At 39.1% G+C, this 21,979-nt stretch overlaps 1 protein-coding gene across 3 annotated transcripts in view; it reads right to left on the bottom strand.

Moving 5' to 3' along the window:
- Window positions 1-21,979, bottom strand: part of Cdk17 (cyclin dependent kinase 17) — a 79,033-nt gene that overhangs the window by 56,171 nt on the left and 883 nt on the right. Inside the window, exons 1-2 of one of the 3 annotated variants that reach the window (XM_055627829.1) lie at window positions 17,267-17,348; window positions 15,840-15,983 (exon numbers count right to left, since the gene is read on the bottom strand). The exons of 1 other annotated variant lie outside the window; for it this stretch is intronic. The gene's annotated coding sequence lies outside the window, so the exon portion shown is untranslated. Of the gene's footprint in view, window positions 1-15,839; window positions 15,984-17,266; window positions 17,349-21,979 lie in introns of those variants that run through there. One more of the 3 variants, XM_055627828.1, reaches the window with a different exon arrangement.

The raw sequence follows: 21,979 nt of genomic DNA, 5'->3' as shown, positions 1-21,979 counted from the left end.
GAGCAGGCCAATCAGTTCATGTCAGAGACAGTCCCTGTCCCCATTACTATGGAACCCACTAGGAGCCTGAACTGTCATGAGCTACATTTGTGCAGTGGTTCTGGGTTATCTCCATAAATGCTACTTTGGTTGGACTATCAGTCTCAGGGAAGACACATGTGCCCAGATTTTTTGGATCTGTTGCTCTCCTTGTGGAGCTCCTGTCCCCTCCAGGTCTTACTAACTCCCACTTCTTTCATAAGATTCCCTGCACTCTGCCCAAAGGTTGGCCATAAGTCTTAGCATCTGCTTTGATAGTCTGCAGGGCAGAGCCTTTCAGAGGTCCTCTGTGTCAGGCTCCTAACTTGTTTCCTGTTTTCTCCTTCTTCTGATTTCCATCCTCTTTGCCTTTCTGGATGGGGATTGAGCATTTTAGCCAGAGTCCTCCCTCTTGATTAGTTTCTTTAGGTGTACAGATTTTAGTGGGTTTATCCTATATTATATGTATAATATCCGTTTATGAGTATATACCCTGTGTCTTTCTGCTTCTGGGATACCTCACTCAAAATGATCTTTTCCAGTTCCCACCATTTACCTGCAAATTTCATGATTTCCTTGTTTTTTATTGCTGAGCAGTATTCCATTGTGTAGATGTACCACAATTTCTGCATCCATTTTTCAGTTGAGGGGCATTTGGGCTGTTTCCAGCTTCTGGCTATTACAAATAAAGCTGCTACAAACATGGTTGAGCAAATATCCTTATTGTGTACTTGAGCCTCTTTTGGATATATGCCAGAAGTGCTATGGCTGGATCTTGAGGGAAAGCTATTCCTAATTGTCTGAGAAAGCGCCAGATTGATTTCCAGAGTGGTTGTACAAGTTTATATTCCCACCAGCAGTGGAGGAGGGTTCCCCTTTCTCCACAACCTCTCCAGCATCTGCAGTCACTTGAGTTTTTGATCTTAGCCATTCTGATGGGTGTAAGGTGAAATCTCAGGGTCGTTTTGATTTACATTTCCCTGATGACTAATGACATTGAGCATTTCTTTAAGTGTTTCCCTGCCATTCGATATTCCTCTATCAAGAATTCTCTGTTTAGTTGTTCCCCATTTTTTAATTGGATTACTTAATTTGTTGTTTTTTAACTACTTGAGTTTTTTATATATACTGCATATTAGCCCTCTGTCAGATACAGGGTTGGTGAAGATCCTTTCCCAATCTGTAGGTAGTCGTTTTTTTTTCTGATGACAGTGTCCTTTGCTTTACAGAAGCTTTTCAGTTTCATGAGGTCCCATTTATTGATTGTTGCTCTTATAGCCTGTGCTATTGGTCTTCTGTTCAGGAAGTTGTCTCCTGTGCCAATGAGTTCAAGGCTCTTCCCCACTTTTTCTTCTAACAGGTTTAGTGTGTCTGGTTTTGAAGTCTTTGATACACTTGGACTTTAGTTTTGTGCAGGGTGATAAGTATGGATCCATTTGCATTTTTCTACATGTAGCCATCCAATTAGACCAGCACCATTTGTTGAAGACACTATCTTTTTTCCATTGTAAGGTTTTTGCATTTATGTCAAAAATGAGGTGTCCATAAGTGTGTGGGTTTATTTCTGGGTCTTCTATTCGGTTCCATTGATCTACCATTCTGTTTCTATGCCAGTCCCATACAGTTTTTATTACTGTTGCTCTGTAGTACAGCTTGAGATCAGGGATGGAGATACCTCCAGAAGATCTTTTATTGTAGAGGATTGTTTTAGCAATTCTGCGCTTCTTGTTATTCCATATGAAGTTGAGAATTTTTCTTTCCAGGTCTGTAAAGAATTGTGTTGATAATTTGATGGGAATTGCATTGAATCTGTAGATTGCTTTTGGTAAAATGGCCATTTTTACTATATTAATACTGCCTAGCCATGAGCATGGGAGATCTTTCCATCTTCTGATATCTTCATCTAATTCTTTCTTCAGAGACTTGAAATTTTTTTCATACAAGTCCTTGACTTGCTTGGTTAGGGTCACACCAAGGTACTTTATGTCTTTTGTGGCTATTGTGAATGGTGTTGTTTCTCTAATTTCTTTCTCAGCCCTTCTGTCTTTTGTATACAGGAGGGCTACTGATTTGAGTTAATTTTGTATCTGGCCACTTTGCTGAAGGTGTTTATTAACTGTAGGAGTTCCCTGGTAGAATTTTTGGGGTCACTCAGGTATGCTATCATATCATCTGCAAACAGTGATACTTTAACTTCTTCCTTCCTGATTTGCATCCCCTTGATCTCCTTTAGTTGTCTTATTGCTCTAGCAAGGACTTCCAGAACTATGTTGAAGAGATATGGAGAGAGTGGGCAGCCTTGTCTTGTCCCTGATTTCAGTGGGATCGATTTAAGTTTCTGTCCATTTAGTTTGATGTTGGCTATAGGCTTGCTGTATATTGCCTTTACTATGTTTAGATATGTGTGTGCCTTGTATCCCTGATCTCTCCAATACTTTAAACATGAATGGATGTTGGATTTTGTCAAATGCTTTTTCAGCATCTAAGGAGATTATCATGTGGTTTTTTTCTTTCAGTTTGTTAATATGGTGGTTCATTATTCTTAAAAACATTGTTTTGGGACACTGAGGAGATAGTTCAGCAGTTAAGAACACTGGCAGCTCTTCCAGAGGACCCTGGTTCAACCCCAGCACCCACATGGTAGCTCGCAGCAATCTGAATCTTTAGTCCAGGAGACCCTACACTCTTCTGGCCTCCTTGAGCACTGCGCACATGGAGTGCACAGTCATGCATGCCGGTAAAACATCACTATTCATAATAGATGAGCCATAAATCACTTTTCCTCCACTCGAGTATAATATCCAACCAGTCCTCTATCAGTTTTGTGCTCTCACTCTGCATTTCTAGCTAGCCACATACCTACAGCAGTACAGCCATTAAATATTACACCTCTTAAAGCCCACCAATTTTTCTTACTGTTTTCTTCTTAGACAAACCCATCCAGGCACATGGTTTCAAAAGCATCTATGTAATAACTCACATTCTCCCCCCATACTCCCCCCTGCCCCCCACAATTCTGAAGTCCTTTCTGGCCGCAAACTTATATTCAACTGCCTACTTCAGTACCAGGTTAAAGTTGGTCCTCAGTGCTGGAGCCGGGGAAAAAAAATCAGTATTAAATCACCCATCAAAAGAATGCATTGTCTTTACAGAAGGGACTGAAAATCTGACTTTTTATAAACACATTTTCAAGTCTGTACTAGGTCAGAGTGAGTGCTAACAAGTGAAACTGTCTACACTAAATTTCACAGTCTCCACTAACCATCGCTAGTCAGCTGTCTGCAGTAAAATGACTTCACTATTCCAGGAAACTCCTGACAGGAAGATAAGAGTTTCAAATAACTTCATTGTTCATTTCAGGAACTTCCCAAGAAACTCACATAAACCAACATCAGACCATTCAATTTTTTTTCAGTAAATAGCAGTAAATGATTGTTCACCTTCCAACTGTTTGACTATCTTACCTCAAGATGTTTGCCTTGCTGTGTCTGTCAACCCTAAAACTTTTATTGTGAACATTATGCTACTACCAGTCAAGCTTGGGACTGAAGTACGAGCTGTAGCCCGGCCTCCCAACAGGCAGCACTCCAGCCTTGCTGCCCTGTCCAATCACTGTACTGTCGCCACTAGTGCCCCATCCTCCCAGTGCGCACTCCGCCCACCCACACAGACACTCCCAGCTCCGTGAAGATGGTGCTCCCTGACTGCTGTAAGGAATACACTCAACAGCTTATTTTTGGTAACATTTTCCAGGAACAAGAATTCTACAGTACCACTGGACAACTTCCCAATGTCTATTAGAACTTCAGTGCAGCAGTACCAGATTCATTACAAGCCCTGTTGGGAAATAGGAATACCTTTGTAGAAGGTTGTGCTAAGTCATCACCCTACATTAGACAGCATCCACTCACACAACTAGCTTTGATGTCTTGAGTAGTTAATTGGCTCACGGATTGAACTCCTAACTACCAAATACACTATCAATATCTGAATGGATATAATGAGTGAGGAGTTTTGAGGAAGATGGGAAATACATCAGAGACAAGTTTACTCATCTAAGAAAAAAAATCGTCCGAGAAACATAATAGTAATGGTCAACAGAAGAAAATACTAGAAAATATGGTACAATTTAATAGTGAAAAACTGCAAATGAGTCTTTGAAACTGCAAAACCATTTATAAACATGATTCACAACTGAGAGAGCGGGTTCCCCTTAAATCTTCTACAGAACATTAACAACTCTTACCAGCAAGAGCAAACACAACCAGATGTGCTGAATTATTCCTGTAATTGCACTTGGGAGGCTGAGACAGGAAGACTGCCATGACTTTGAGGGCAGCCTGAGCTACTACGTAAGACTTTAATCTCAAAAACAAAAACAAAACACTGAGGCTAGAGAGCTTGACTCAATGGTTACATCCTGCATTTGCAGAGGATTCAAGTCCAGTCACCAGTACCCACGTCAGGCAGTTCGCACCCGCTTGTAACTACAACTTCGGGGTACCCAATGCCTCTGGCCTCCCAGGTACCCACACTCACATGCACATTCCCCCCACCCCCACATACACACATAATTTAAAAACAAAAATAATCTTAAAAAAAGAAGGGTAAACGTATGAATATGAACATTTAAAATGCTTCAAGGAGCCAAAAAGATGATTCTTCAGTAAAAGTACCTGCTACCAAACCTGATAACCTGAGCTCGGTCCTGGGACTCGAATGACAGAAGGAGAAAACAGTCTCCCAGTTGCCCTCTAACCTCTGGACATGCCCTCTTTCCCTATCACCATAAATACACACATGTAATAATAAAAAAATGTAAGTGCCTCAAGGACCATAAAGTACTAAGTGAAGTATTTCAAACTTAAAATCTAAATGTGAAAAGAGCAACTGTCTCCACTGTTTCGGCTACTGACAGGAGAAGCTGGCAGAGGGGCAGAGTTTACTTGAAGGGTGTGGCCCCTGGCAGGCCCACCATGCCCATGCCATCCACCAGATGGACCACCTATGTTTAAATGGGCATCACAAACTGGACTCAGTGTGATTTAAAGAGACAGAGAAACATAAAATTGCGAGGGGAAGAGGTAGGTGGGGTGAGCATGATCAAACTGCCAAATAATAAAAACAATGTACTTAAAACAGAAACTCCACTGCACAGGGCAAAAACACAGAATTAACCTAAAATCTAGTTGTAATAAAAGATTTCCTAACTATTCTTAGAAATCAACTATAAGAGGAAAAAAAAAATACCATATAAAACTACAAAGAGAGAGAGAGAGAGAGAAACCTCAATTTTTAAAAAGTCCATAAACAATCTCTTAAAAACAAACTATCCAGAGGTTGCAGAGATGGCTGAGTGGTTAAGAGCACTGGCTGCTCTTCCAGAGGACCTGTGTTCAGTTCCCAGCACCCACATGACAGCTCACAACTGTCTGTGACTCCAGTTTCAGGGGAGCTGGCACCTTCAGACACACATGCAGGCAAAACACCAATGAAGATAAAATAAAAATACATAAATCTTAGAAAAATAACTAACTAAAGCTCAGACCACATATAAAGATCTAACCTACAGAACTGAACCAAAAAAGGAAAACACCAATGTCCCAGAAAGAAAACTAAAGAGCATAAAGGTTCATGGGTGGAAAAGGGGGCATAAGCCTGTGAAATAAACTATTTGACATCACTGACAAGATGAAAGACAAAGTATTCTGAATCCACCAGCTTTCATCTTCCAATCTGGTAAAATTCCGGAAATCCAGCCACAGACAGATCAGGACTTCTGTACTCACAAAATGGCAATAGGGAATACCTATTGGAAATATGCAAGATTTATCACTTTTAAATGATTTTTTAAGAATAGCTGAAGAGTCACAGAAAAATTACAAAGGTAGGACACATAGTTCTCCTGCACCCTATACACAGGTTCCTGCTATTTACATCTCACACTGAAGTGGCACCTTTGTCATAGCTAATGCACTAATATTAAGACATTATTATTAACTGAAGTCAACCATCTAATTCCATTTCTTCAGTTTTAATTTAATGTACCTTTTCCGTTCCAGGATCCTATCCAGTTTATACTATTCTGAAACAATAACATATTGTTAGTAACAGGCAAGGTTACTCTTGGCTGTGACAGTGTCTAACTTCCTTGTTTCTGATGACTATGATGACAGAGACAATTTGGCCAGCACCATTCAAATACTGTGTAGAATTTTCTTCAATTGGAATCTGACTAACATTTTCTTATGATTAAACTAGGGTTATAATTTTCAGTGTAGAAAGCCACAAAAATAATGTGCATTGTCATAACAATATTATCAACACACTTATAATTGTTGATGCTAACCCTGATCACATGACTAAGATAGTATTTCTCAGATCTGTCCTAGTCAAGTTCTTCTTTCCTCAAATTTTTGTACTACACTCTTTAGAAGAAAAAAAAATTGCTGCATGTAGCTTACACTTAACAAGTAAGGAATTAAGCCAGGAGGTGCTGGCACACACCTTTGACCCCAGTCCTTGGGAGGCATAGGCAGGTGGGTCTCTTGAGTTTGAGACCACCCTAGTGGAGAGTTCTGAGATAGCCAGGACTACACGGAGAAAACCTGAGTCAAAACAAAACAAGTAAGAAATTATGTTATTCATGCATGGCTTCATTTATGGTTTGAAATTTTTTGCACAAGAGAAATCAATATGAATTCAGTATTATTTTTCTATCCGGTAATTATATACTGATTTATTTTGCCTCTACCCCCCCCCACCATATTCCGGTACAGGCCAGTGGGCATTTTTCCGGCAGGTACTGACACATTACTCAGGGTGTTTATTTCTTCCATGCCAGCACTATAAGATGTCACAGGGTCTCCTGAAGTTTTCATTTCCTTGCCCATTCCAAGAATTCTGCCATTTGCCGAAGAAGGGCTGGTTCCTTTTACTGGATAGGTATTAAAAATTGAGAGCTAGTGTGAGCTGTGTGTGCTCACTCCTGCAGCAGTGTCACTGCTTCTTACACCATCCAACTGACAGGGCAAGAAACACATGGGATTCTCTTTCTCAGACACAACACTGTGTGTGTGTGTGTACATGTGTGTACATACATGTTATCTAGAGAAAAGGCAGCATGCTTGACATGGATTACAATCCTTTGAAGCTACTTTTGAACATCAACACATACATAGTTGCTTATCTGACACTAAAAGGAAAAAATAGGGAACAGCTAAGACTCACGAAACACAAAGGATAGCACAGTACTACCACATAAAATACTACAGAGCTATTAAAAATGAAAATGTTAGCATAAATTTTTCATCTGTTTATACTGTGTGCCAAAAACATTCCTCATAAACTTTAATGCAGCAGAGTTATTTCAAGTCAAACTCAAGTTGAATTTAAAATACTGACATGCACACAGATGGTATAATTAGCTTTTTCCTCCTCAGACAATTTAACTGAGCTGACTACTAAATGAATAGTATAGATCATCTGCATTAGCAGGGAGGCAAAGTTTGTTTGTTTGTTTTTGTGAGACAGGGTTTCTCTGTGCAGCGTTGGCTGTCCTAGACTCACTTTGTAGAGCAGGCTGGCCTCAAACTAAGAAATCTGCCTGCCTCTGCCTCCAAAGCACTGGGACTACAGGTGTGCACCACACCTGGCTGGGAGGTAAAGTTTTAAGGACTGCAAAATCATGCACAGAGACAGTATTCATATTCTTGATTATAAAGTAAGGCATTTTAATTGAATAAAAGGACCCACCATTTTTTAAAAAATTTATTTACTATTTATACAACATTCTGCCTGCACACCAGATCTTTCTATAGATGGTTGTGAGCCACTATCCGGTTGCTGGGAATTGAACTCAGGACCTTTGGAAGAGCAGCAAGTGTTCTTAACCTCTGAGCCAACTCTCTAGCCCTAGGACCTACCATTTATATACTTTGTAAATCTATTGCTTATATCTCTTATTTTACCCCCCTCCATGGTAACAACAATTTCTAACACAGAGAAACATCATTTTAATGGAAGATTTAAAAAATGGTGAATTAAATACTCTTCTACACGTGTTTCTAAGAAACAATAAAATAACCATGTCTCTGAGGTAAAGCAAAGTTGAGTAAAAACAGCATTCTCTATATGGAATGCACCCCGTTGAAGCTGCCTTCAAACATCAACATACCATAACACAGTACCCATTTGGCCACCAAGTGGCCTCTCTGTAACTGTTCATACAACTGTCCCAAGAACTGCACTGTAGAAAAATGCTTAGGCTAGGCAGTGGTGGCCTACACCTTTAATCCTGGCACTCGGGAGGCAGAGGCAGGAGGACCTCTGTGAGTTTGAGGCCAGCCTGTTCTACAGAACTAGTTCCAGGACAGCCAGGCTACACAAGAAAACCTAACAACAAAACAACCTAACAACAAAAACAAGTTTAATATATAGCTCATTTCAACAAATCAATAAAGTCTAAATTCCTTACTGGGTGTAGTGGTTTAAGCTGGAATGTTTCCCATGGACTCAAGTGTTTGAACACTTGGACTAGGGCTGTGGTCCTGGTCAGGGAGGTTATGGAACCTTTAAGTGTAGCCTTTCAATATTCCTCTATTGAGAATTCTCTGTTTAGCTCTGTACCCCAATTTTTAATTTAGATTATTTGATTTGTTGTTGTTTAACTTCTTGAGTTCTTTATATAACTGGATCTTAGCCCTCTGTCAGATATAGGGTTGGTAAAGATCCTTTCCCAATCTGTAGGCAGGCGTTTTCTTCTGATGACAGTGTCCTTTGCTTTACAGAAGCTTTTCAGTTTCATGAGGTCCCATTTATTGATTGTTGCTCTTAAAGCCTGTGCTGTTGGTCTTCTGTTCAGGAAGTTGTCTCCTGTGCCAATGAGTTTTAGGCTCTTCCCCACTTTTTCTTCTAACAGGTTCAGTGTGTCTGGTTTTATATTGAGGTCTTTGATACACTTGGACTTTAGTTTTGTGCAGAGTGATAAGTATGGATCTATTTCCATTTTTCTACATGTAGATATCCAGGTAGACCAATACCATTTGTTGAAGATGTTATCTTTTTTCCATTGTATGGTTTTGGCATCTTTGTCAAAAATCAGGTGTCCATATGTGTGTCAGTTTATTTCTGGGTTTATTCAATGCCATTGATCCACCAGCCTATTTCTATGCCAGTACCATGCAGTTTTTATACAAGGAAATAATGAAATTTGCAGGCAAATGGTGGAAAATAGAAAAGATCATCTTGAGCGTGGTATCCCAGAAGCAGAAAGACACACATGATATATACTCACTTATAAGTTGATATCAGACATATAATATAGGATAAACATACTAAAACCTGTACACCTAAAGAAGCTAATCAAGAAGGAGGACCCTGGGTAAGATGTTCAGTCCTCATTCAGAAAGGCAAACAGGATAGACATCTCGTAAGAGGGAGAAAACGGGGAACAAGACAGGAGCCTACCACAGAGGGCCTCTGAAAGACTCTACCCAGCAGGGTATCAAAGCAGATGCTAAGACTCATAGCCAAACTTTGGACAGAGTGCAGGGAATCTTGGGAAAGAAGGGGGAGATAAAAATACCTGGAGGGGACAGGAGCTCCAGAAGGAAAGCAACAGAATCAAAATCTGGGCAAAGGGGTCTTTTCTGAGACCAAGGACTATGCATGCAGATAACTTAGATAACCCCTACACAAATGTAGCCCATGGCAGCTCAATCTCCAAATGGGTTCCCTAGTAAGAGAAACAGGGGCTGTCTCTAACATGAACTCAGTGGCTGGCTCTTTGATCACCTTCCCCTGGGGTTGGGGGAGGGAGGGAGCAGACAACCTTGCCAGGCCACAGAGGAAGATGGTGTAGCCAGCTCTGATAAGACCTGATAGGCTAGGGTCAGATGGAAGGGGAGGAGGACTTCCCCTATCAGTGGACTTGGGGAGGGGCATGGCAGGAAAAGAGGGAGGAAGGATGGGATTGGGAGGTATGAGGGAGAGGGCTACAGCTGGGATACAAAGTAAATAAATTGTAATAAATACAAAATAAATAAAAAGGAAACAACAACAGAAGAAGTGTAGCCTTGCTGGGGAAAGCATGTCAGGCGAGGTGGGCTTTTGCCCCAGTTCACATTTGATCTCTGCTTTCTGACTGTGGCTTAAGATGTGGTCTCTCAGCCCCCTCATCTTGCCTCACCCACCACTGAGGACTCCCCTGGAACCATGATCCAAACAAACTCTTCCTTCCATAGACTGCCTAGGTCTTGGTATGTTATCACAGCAACATAAAGTAGCAAATACACTGGACACATCTCTCTTCATCTACCAACATCCTCATGAGCTACCTTTTCTTCTTCCTACTTAGCCTAGTCAGAAGTCACGCAGAAGAATGACACTATGTGTTGATACAAATGCATGTGAGTGACATCACTTGAGTGACGTTCCCAGGGGGGCAGAGGACAACTTTGGGTATGGTTCATCAGGTGCCATCCACACATTTGTTTCCTTGCTTATTTATTATTGAGACCTAGTCTTTCACTGGACTGCAGCTTGCCAAGTAGACTAGACAGTCATTCATTCGTTTGTTCGTTCGTTCATTCATTCATTCATTCATTCATTCATTGAAGCAGTCTCTCACTGGCCTGGAGCTACTTGGCAAAGTAGGCTAGACATTCATTCATTGGTCTGTTTGTTCATTTAGTCATTCATTCTTTGAGACAGTCTCTCAGGGGCCCAGAGTTTGTCAAGCGGCCTAGACTGGCAGGTTAGACAGCGCAAGTGCACGCTGCCATGCCAGCTTTCTTACAGGAGCTCTTAGGAGTGAACCTGGCTAAGTCCTCAGCCCATATTTTTATATTCGATCTTATCCAAAAAGCCAAGAAGAGATGTCAGCCCATATGTTTAAAAGAATGTAAGATCTTTTCCATCATTGCTGCCTCTTGTTCACACGCTTGCCAGGTAATGTACTAATCACAGCATTTCCTAGCCTGTCCCAGTCTCGTACATGCTCCTTTGTCCCAGGAAGGGTTTTTTTCCTCTAAACAAACCACTAATGTTTACCGAGATACTCCTGAAACAGTAATACTTAGAAAATAAGTAAAAGAAAGTAAATTCAAATCCTGAAGCAACTCTGACTGATTGGACACATACTCAGAGTTTAAATTTAAAACAGACAGTTTTGAGAAACAAAATAGAAATCAACGTTCTAGGAGCTAAGGAGCAAGTGCAGTTTTCCTTCCATAAACGTTCATACCACCCTTTAGTCTACAGTTTTGCCTGCTTGTTATAAAAGTAGAACAAAAAATCCATATAAGAACAGCAAAAGATTAGGTGGGTAAAATTAGTGTCTTGTCATGCCAGATGGGAAGGTATATGTTGCCAATAATTTTAAAAGGCAAAATTAAAAAAAGGAAAAAAAAGTAGATGGATCCAATCCTTTAAAAAAAATTACACACTTTCAAACGAAACAAAGTATTATAAAGTAGTTTTGTTTGTTTGTCCCATTTTTTTGAGACAGGGTTTCTCTATGTAGCCCTGGCTGTCCTGAACTCATTTTGTAGACCAGGGTAGCTTGGAACTCACAGAGATCCACCTGCCTCTGCCTCCCTGAGTGCTGGGATTGCAGGCGTGTGCCACCATGCCCACCTTATAATGTGGTTTTTTTGTTTTTGTTTTTTGGGTTTTCTTTTCTTTTCTTTCTTTTTTTTTAAGAATTCAAGACTGAAGAAAAAAATTCAACAACCCCGAGCCAAATACAAATGATAGCTTGCTATATGGAAATTATGAGAAACAAATGTGTGTGATGTGTGTCTGTGGATTCCTGGGTTGTGTGGACATCAAGGGACCTCAGGAGTCACCTCTTACCTGTGTGACACAGGGAAGAAGTGAACCTCAGGGTTCTCAGCTGCACTTTACCACACTAATAATGACACTGCAGGAACAAGCTACAATGCCAAGCATCACATGGAGTCTGAGGATTCATCCTCAGATCCTCACACTTGCAAACATGTGCTTTGTTCAATAAGACATTTCCTCAGCCTCAGAAAAAAATCATTTTATATAAGTATTCTGTTAGATTTTGCAACACAGTGACAAAATAATTGACATAAACAACTTAGGAGAGTAAAGAGTTAAACTGTGGTTTCTGAAGTTTAGGTCACAACAGGTAGGGCACAATGGAGCAGCTCACGAGTGCACATGTAACAGGAAGTGGTCAGGGAAAATCATAGCACGCAAAATTATGGACCCAGTGGCCTACTTCTTCCAACTTGGAATGCCACAGCCTTCCAAAAGCCTAAGTCCATCAATGGATTAAATCCATTCATTAGGTCAAAGCCTTCATGATCTAATCATCTCTGGAAACACTGACAGACACATGGGGTGTGTCTTTATAAATCATGTTCTGGGTTATTTCTCAATCTAATCAAGAGTTACTGAAACAATCAGTATCACTAATATGGCTTATCACTGGGATATTGGTATAATAGAAAATACCAGAAAAAGACTGATATGCTCTCATTTGATAATGCCACTTCCGGATATCTACACGGCCTAAGGAACATTCGTTCACATTTATCAGAGGGAACTCTAAAATAGTGGAAAAAAGGGAAGCATTATCAAACACTATAAAATGATTTGCTTTTGATAGATCAATGAAAATACTAAATACTAAAAAAAAAGCCTTAAAAATTATTTGCTACCTTAAAAAAATGTTACATAACAAAAATTATCTTAAAAATACAAAGCTATTTGTGAAAAGACAACTCAGAATCTCTGAAGATGATAATTACTGTAGGAGACAATTTAGACCTAGTTGCCACACTATTGTACATTTTAAAAATAACCTTCAAAAGCACAGTAATTAAGACTATACACATAGACACTGAAAGACACTGATAAGAAACAAACATAAAAGAGCAAGGGAGCATCCACTACAAGAATCCAAAATAAAATAAACAAAACAAAGAGTTTCACACATAAACAAGGATCGTAACTCTTTCTTGCAAAAATTGGCAAAACTGGAAAGTTCTGAGTAAATAAAAGACTGAAAGGTATAACTTAAATCATTTTGTCTTTACTCTAAATTTAATTTGTAAATTAGTAGCTTTTACCTCTTAGCATGATGTTAAAAATCAAGACTCACCAAGAATTACATACACCACCTGAAATCTAAACCTGGTATTTTGATTCAGTTGTTCCAGAAGAAAGGTGAAGATTAATTACCCTCAAGATATAGACAGATGCAGACAGACAGACAGACAGACATCAAGACAGCTGACATAAACATACTCTATCACACACACACACTGAAGACTTTTTGTTTGTAATCAACAAGAATATTTTTGAGGTTCAGGTTAAGTCACTAGCCTAGAGCAAAAGATAATTAACAAGAATACAATAAGCAGCATGTATCCAAGCAGATTTCATGACAAAGAATAAAATAGAAGATCAGGTGTTTTATTTTTTCTTTAATTTGGTTTCATGAATAATTATTCTATTTTGTTTTTTTAAAACCTTAAGAGTCACACACAGGGTCATTAACAAAAACAAACACTGTCTTAAATGTTTAGATGTCAAATAAGGGGAAACCCACGAGAGGCTAAGAAAGGGGAAATGACTGCAAGAAAAATTTGCCTGGCTGTACACTTATGAAAATATGCTTATCTGAGGTTAATGCCCTCTTTACTCCTAAAGACTGCTAGATTGAACTGACAATCACTGTCAGTTCAAGGTCAACTTGGTCTACAGAGTGAGTTCCAGGACAGTCAGGACTACACAGAGAAACCCTGTCTCGCAAAACCTAAAAAAAATAAAATAAAATAAAATTAATAAAGAAAGAAAAAAGCAAACAAACAAACAATAAAAGAAACAAGTATCCTAGATGATTTAATCCTACATTCCTTACCCCAAAATAAATGGAGAGTACAACACACAGGTTCACTAGCAGAGTGATTTGCACATTGTAAAGAGCAGTGAGACATTCTAGAAAATCTAAAAGGCATGTATAATTTAAAAAACTGTACTATTTTGATTCCTTTGTCCTTACGAATCACTGATCACCCTGAGCACAGAGTAGATCTCCAGTGCTCACTCCATTATTTCTGAAGTAATAAGTGTAGATAATTTTGATCTCAAAAATGTGACATAGAAAATCTTACTTTTTTCTATGTCACTTACAAAATGGTGACATAAAAAGTCTCTAACAGGCTTATATTTTTCCTATGTCAGTTATACTTTTCCTAGATAATAGTCTTATATTTTTCTATGTCATTATTTTATATTATATACTTTTCTATGTCACTATTTTATATTATATATAATATTATTATATATAATAATGTTATATTATTATATATATACTGTAAGGGTTTATAATAAGTTGAGATATTTCAAAAGCTCAAAATCCCATAAATGGTCAGAGTTCACTTTTAAATGTTACATTTAAATATGATGCTACCAAACCTTAACTGCAGATTTGTAAAACAAATGTATTAATTATATTAAGACCTACACCAACACAGGTTTAATTTAAGGTTTAGTTTTAATAGTCTTTAATTTTGAAAGTAAAACATTTTTAAAATTTATTTATATTGGAAAAACTTCCTGATCAATTATAAACAGTAACTACTGGGTTGCAAGAACAATAATAAAAGCCCTGTTCAACCCTTTGAAGTGCATTCAAGTGCAGCACTGTATACACAGCTAAAGGACTGCATTTCATGAGAAAGAAAAGTTTTTCAATTAAATAAAATTGCTCTGATATGATCACTGTTTGTAGAACTTTAGAAATAGGTATTTTATGTATAAATATGCTGGTTTTGTATTTTTACTTTGTCTAAAAGACAACCATTTTTGAGGGCCGCAAGCCTTTCCTCTGCATTTTCTCTAACAAGTCAGCACAGTTCAGATGCAATTAAAGTCTCAACAAGCCAATTTACTACCCCTCTAAGTTGTCCTATAACCGGTTTCTAGATTACTCTCATACAAACACTGCCAATGTCGTATTCTCCAATATTCAAAACCTGAAATTATTTCTTATTGTTTCCAGGCCAACAACTGATTGTTCTTTACTAACTCAGTGTGGTGTCCCTAGTCCTACCAGTCCACTGAACTGAGCAATGTATAAACAGCATGTGCAGGTGAGATCACAGACAAGGAAAAGACAAGGCCAAAGTCAAAAGGAGAGAGTTCTACGTTCCCTACACCAGACCGTGTTCAGCACTATAGCAGACATACATGTTCCAATAAACACAATCGCCACAGTTCTGTCAGAGCAGAATAAGGAAGATGTCAGACGAAATGACACTTTGGCATATATAAAGCTGAAAAGTTCTCTCCAGTAAGTGTCATAGCATTGAAATATCAACACCAAAGTTTCCTCATCTTTGAACAGCAGCTCTAATACACATTTCCATTTTCCTCTGATCCTTTTAAAAAATATCCATGAAAAACTCCACATTAATTTAAAAAAGAGAATTGTCTCTGTTTCATTTGCTAGTTGGTAATTTCTCACAAATATATAGCTTTTACCAACCTTTGTTTTTATTAGTGAACATTAACATATGCTAAAAACAAATAACAGCCATCAATGAAAAAAAAAACTGCAGCATTAAATATAAGCTTTGAGAAAACCAAAATTACTAAATAATCCAGGACACAGAAGATACCTTTGAATACTTTCATTGTTTACATACATATAAAACTGAAAATCCTTGAACATATAGTAACAAGTACATAAAATGGAAAAAAAAAAAAACAACAACCCCCACACACTATGTAAAGACACAGTGCTAGATCTGTCAGCAAAATGCTTATGGAAGCCTGAGGACCTGAGTCAGGTTTCCAGAGCCCATATGAAGAGCTGTGCGTGGGGGCACGTGTCTACAATCGCAGTGCTGAGAGGTGGAGACAAGCATCAGTTCACTGCCTCGCCAGTCTTCATGAAGAGATTAACTTCGGTTCAATGGCAGAATCTTCGGGGAAAAAAAAGAGGAGAAGAAAAAATAAAGGTAGAGAACAGTATCACTCCTCACATCAACCTCTGTACAAACATGTGAGTGTACACATACATATACATATGTCATATACCAAATAACAAAGCCTTGTCTTTTTTTTTTAATTTTTGAGGCAGAACCTTCCTATGTAGCTCAGAATGGCTTTAAAATTGCTTGTAATCCTCCTGCCTTACCCTCCCCAGCACTGGGATTACAGGTATGTGCCAAGATGACCAGCTAAATGGTTCTTATTTTTAGCCTTTATGGGAGCAGAAATTCCTTTCACCTTAATGGACCACCTCTTAGGAAATAATATTTTCTATTCTTTAAAATGAATAAGAAATCTATGTTAACAACACTAATTTATAGTTTTTCCATCCTAAAGATCAATTTTCAATATGAAAAATATTATATTTCTATTTTCAGTAGATATCTGAATAAAAATATGTAAAATTTGTACTTTGCTATATCAAGATAAAAAAATCAATAGGTGGTGTGTGTATGTTTGTTGAAGTTTTCATTCTGATGGTGTCCTGGATTGGCTCCCAAATATTGGCTCCCAGAAGCTCAAATGTTAAAAGCTCGGTTCCCAGTGAAGTAGTGGCCAGACGGTGGGCCCTCTGGATGATGACTATCATGAAGGCACTGATCTCAGGAACAGATTAAGGTATTTAAGAATTAATAGCCTAGTGAATGGCTGGGAGGCAGTGGCAACCTCGGGAGGGAGGTCTAGGGACTGAAGCAGATTCTGGAAGACATGACCATAAAGAATCTATTCTATGCGGGCTGCCCCTGCAGTCTCCCTTTGCTCCCCTGAGGCCAGCAGATTATCTGCCTTGCCCCACTGCATGCAGGTTCCTCACCATGATGTTCTGCCTGACCATAAGCCCAGAAACCATGGAGCCAAACAACCACAGACTGAAACCTCTGACCCTCAAGTCAAAATGTCTGTCTCTTGCAAGGTGATTTTTCTCAAGTATTCTGTCACAGGAGTATAAAGCTGGACAACACAGATGCCACATGCTCAAATAATAAAAGCAATTTAATTTAAATTATATAAATTCAATAATTCTAATACATGGAAAATCAAATGAACACAGACATTTTAAAAGGAAAGAGAATATACTTATAATGTCAAGGGTAATTTAGGGGAAGGTTCTTCTATGTGCTTTTTTTCCAGCGTTCATATTTCTTCTGTGCGTAAGAATATGACAAATACACAATTGAAAATCTATGTAGTAGCCTGGCATGGTGGCACACACCTTTAGTCAGCACTCTGGAGGTTGAGCAGGCGGATCTCTGTGAGTTCAGGCCAGCCCAGTCTACAAAATGAGTCCAGGACAGCCAGAGCTGCACAGAGAAACTGTCTTGAAAGCAAACAAACAAAGAAAATAAATCTACAAACTAGCCATGATAATTCACACTAGTTTGGGCTACATAGCAAAACTGCCTCAAACATCCATAAAACTAAGTGGTTGGGAGGACGACTGGAGCAAACCCCCCCACACACATGTGCTTTTCTCTCACTTAGCAATGCTTGTGGGGCTGTGAGCTGTTCAGCATTCCATCCTGGTAGAGATACTATGAGTACAGCATTTTTGAATGCTTAATAAAGTGGATCTTGGTTCACTATAGCAGTAGGACCCTGGAGAAAATTACTTAACCTAAGGCCTTTGCTTCCTTATTAAAAAAAAAAAAAAAAAAGATTTATATGATACAATAGGTTTCCTGTGCAGATTGAACAAAACAATAGTCTAGCATAGCACTGGGTACAACTAATGACAATCTCTTTCTCACAGTTTACTTTATAAACTGAAGGGTTGTGTGGCTTCAGGTTCGTATGTTGAGAGTTTCACCTACCAGTACAATGGTTTTTGGAGGTGAGTTTGCGGATCTAATTAGATTTAAGCAAGATCCAGAGGGCCTTTATAATACTAGCTACACCCTTGTAAAAAAACAAAACAAAACAACACTCTCTCCCAGGTTCCTTTTCCTCTATCCACCCCCTTCCGTCCTCATTCCCCTCTCCCCCTTTTTTCCCCTTCTCACCCTTCCTCTCCACCTGCAGGCACCAAAACAAAAGGCTAGAAAACCACACAGTTAAGGCAGACATCTACAAACAAAGAAGAGGGCCCTCACCAAAATTAAACCACACCGGCACTATGACCTCAGAGTGCCTTCAGCAGTCCAGAACAGTGAAAAAAAAACCCTTTTAAAAAGCCACCCAATATGTGATATTTTGTTATGGAAAATGAAGTAGACTAAAGTGTATCAAAAAATACTTTTGAAGATTCTTTGGAAAGCAGATCATTTTCACTAAATCTAAATTAGCTCCCCCAAACCTATCTCCAAACCATTTAAGCAGTAGGTTAGGGTCTTAACACATGGATTTGGGGTCATGCGTGCATAAACTATAAGAAAAAAATTAACTATTAATTGTGAGTTCTGCTAGACAAGCTATCTTGACGTACTGTGGATCTGTGAACCTACTCCTAAAAACAACGTTTACAATGGCATGTCACTGTAGACTATGAAACATTAGATTAAATGCTAGATGTTTATGATGTTCCAAGTTGGCCAGCAGAGAGAAAACAAGGCAGAACGAGAAAGGTATGCCCGAAACATTTTTTCAGGCTCTTCACAATTCCTTTTTCCAAGTCAATATATTGCAGACTTCAAAAGAAAACACACACACACACAGGAAATTAAACAACAGTTGATTATATTGTGAACAAAATGACAACAATCCCACTAGTGACAAGAAGAATCCCTGAAAGCCAATCCAATCAGTCCTCAGTCCCCAGTAGTTCAAAGAAACTGGCAACATCACAGGTTGAATTCGCTAGGGAGCTATGCAATGAGTCTTCTAATATTTATAGGTATAATGTAAACAACATTAAATACCATTACATCAGCACTGAAGATGAAAAATGCCTTGATCATTTTATAAAATTAAATACCTATGTAAAAAGTGTTAGCAAAAATACTCACTTTAAATTCAAAATAATCTGAAATTATTCTTCCTTTGAATACATAGAGAGCTTATTTCTAAAATAGAGACTAGGGTGTAACATATAGTGGCCTTTTCCCACCTTCACAGAAATACATATACTTAGTAATTATCTACCCTGGAAGTACAAAACTCATATAGAACAATGTCAGAACATTAAGTTATAATTACACAAAGACTAAAGAATAACAATAAAGATTCAGAATGTAACATCTTTTAAATATCCAAGACTATGAGACAGTAACAAAGGAAACAGGCAAAGAAATACTGTGTTCAGACAGTTTTTTAATATTAGGAGACATCACCATCTTTCCTTTTTGAATAGCTTCCTCCATTGCCAAGTTATCTCACTGCTTTTGAGTTTGTAGCTCTGTTTCATCAATGAAGGAAAAGGAAACAGTCTGCTGAAAGTCAAGGGGAAAGCAAGCCTTGCCAGAGCAAAGCAAATGATCTTACACCACAGCTTTCCAGCATAATTGCAGGACTAAGACAGTATCCGAAAACTTAGTGTTTCAAAACACACGTTAAAATCCCTGGTCAACACAGCTAAACTAAGGAACAGGACAAAATGATTTTCTGTTTTCTAGTTTTTGTAGAACCACTGACTTATATAAGCCACTAGCAGCAGTAAAGCTAACACACTGAATTAACTCCTCCAATTTCATCTTTCCTCACTGTGTACCTATCTCTTGTTCTTTTGAGAATCAATCTGCTTAGGACAGGTTACACTATGTCACATAGTTAATACCAAAAGTTACCATCTTGGGCCTGAATCCAAGGATGGGAATAAACTACATTTCTGACAACAGCCTATTTTAATAATACAGAAATTACAATTTTAACAAGGCTTAAACTCTACATATTTTCCTAGCTGTAAAAGTAATGTGAAATTTTAGAAAAAATAAAGGAGAACAGAGAAAGAACCACCCACAATCCAGAAAAATTAGATTTTTGATAAATTTTCTTGTAGTGACACAAATTTTTATTATCTACGTGGGTACTATAAAGTGTGAAAAATGTAATTTTTTGGTAAGTATATTAAGCATCAATTAATAATGCGGCCTGTTAATTTCACAAAGGCCTCTAAAACACTGGGGGAGTAGGAGAGTAAGTTGAAAAATACAGACTATTCCCTAGATGAAATACCTAAAATTTTAGTATCAATACTTTAAAGACAGCAAGTTGCAAGATATGAATGTTATTATAGTGACACTAACGTTTTTGCACCTACACTAAATGGCCTTTTCTTACCATTCATATTTTCATTAACGTTTTTATTTTCATTGTAAAAATAGTTAAAGCTATATCTAAATAAGAATTTAAAATATGTATCTTTAGTGTTATTTATTATTAATCAATTATTATGCTATTATTATTATGCCCATGATGTGTGTGGGTGTGTGCGTGTGGAAGTCACAAGACTTTATGATGCTCTCTCCTTCCGACTTTGCATTTGCTCCAATGTCTGAATTTAGGCCCTGAGGCAAGCCCCCTTACCCACTGAGCAATCTTGCCAGCCCTTGCACTGGAATTTTAAAGCACCTTAAATTCAACAGCTCATCAATATTTCTTTGAAGTACAGCTATCGAACAGTTAATTCTTCTGGCCTATGAGATGGTTTGCCAAATAAAAGAAAAGCACTCTTAACATTCCTGTATTCATTCTCATTAAAAAAATAATAAATAATAACAATTATAGAAGGTTCCTTAGTCGTACTGTTTTCTTTTGTTTGAACCCGCTGTTTTTGGAATTATGCAGCTGTCAGAACGACAAAAGCTGAAATGACTTCATTATCAAGGGGACACTATGTTTTATATATAAGCCACTTCATTGGGTTCATAAAAGAACAAAATAAAACCATATTACACATTACACATTTAGTTTACACATATTTCTAGGTTCAAAGGTTCGGGTCAATTCAACTGATCGCAGGTCTCACTCATTCTCTTCCATGGTTCCATGGTTAACAAAGTCTATCTCAAACAGTCCCTCAAATTTATTACTTTGATATTCTTGCACAAATGCCGTTGAAAAGAAATCCAACAAAGGCTTTGGGGCGGGGGGGGGGGGCGGAGAAACAGTAAAGTTGGGAGGCAAGAATTGTCTCCCTTTAAGTCAAGCATTTCCTGTTAAGTGACAGGAGGTCTGCTCCCAGGAACACACTTTGCTAGCCAAAGGAATGGCCCAAGACTCAAAACAAAATTTGCCACTTGTGTCTTGAAAATCAATCTTGTTTAAGAGGCGATAAAACAGGAACACTGACGCGTCTTCGAGGGCCATATTAACCTAAGGGAGAGGCGCCACGGATTTCAGCTAAATGCTTTTGCCATTTTTGAAGAAGAAAAGCTAATTGTTAATGGCCATGTGACACAGTAGATCCCAGAAAGGAAAGGGTGGGAGGAAAAGAGAAGAGTTCAAGGCAGTTCAGGGTCAGAACAAGTCAGGCATCCTGTCATTAGCAAACATTCTCCTAGCTGAAGGCAAAATACCGCTTGCCCCAGAAGGAGTGGGTGAAAAGTGGGGGAAGAGAACTGAGTGCGAAACCACAGGGGAAGGCGAGGTGGCGGCTCGGGCGGGGATGATGTGGGGGAGCAGGGCTGGGGTCACCCGGCTGAGATGGGGAGCAAAGCGCCGGACCTAAAACACGGCGAAAAGCACCAGCGGCGAAGACGACGGCGGACCCCCCCGCCCCGCACCACCCCCGGGTTCTCTGGGTTTCCCACAGTCCCTCCGCCTCCGGTCGGAGCGACACGCAGGGGTGTGACCCGCCAGCTAGAGGGCTGCCGGAGCTTTGTGTGGCCCGCTCCCCACTCGAGGGCTCCTCCCCCGCGAGCCGCCCACCCGCGCGCAGCCTCCCGCGTCTCCAAGGAGCCCGCAGCGCCGCGTCCTCGCCCACTCCCGCCGCCCGCGCCTCCACCCCGGCCCCGGGGGCCTTTTGTGTCTCGGGGGAGGCGAAGGAGGCTCT

The sequence above is a fragment of the Psammomys obesus genome, unplaced genomic scaffold, assembly GCF_907164565.1.
Source record: "Psammomys obesus unplaced genomic scaffold, mPsaObe1.curated_primary_1811, whole genome shotgun sequence".
NCBI lineage: Eukaryota > Metazoa > Chordata > Mammalia > Rodentia > Muridae > Psammomys > Psammomys obesus.
The sequence above is the reverse complement of the archived record's forward strand: the minus strand, read 5'-3'. Positions and strand labels throughout refer to the sequence as shown.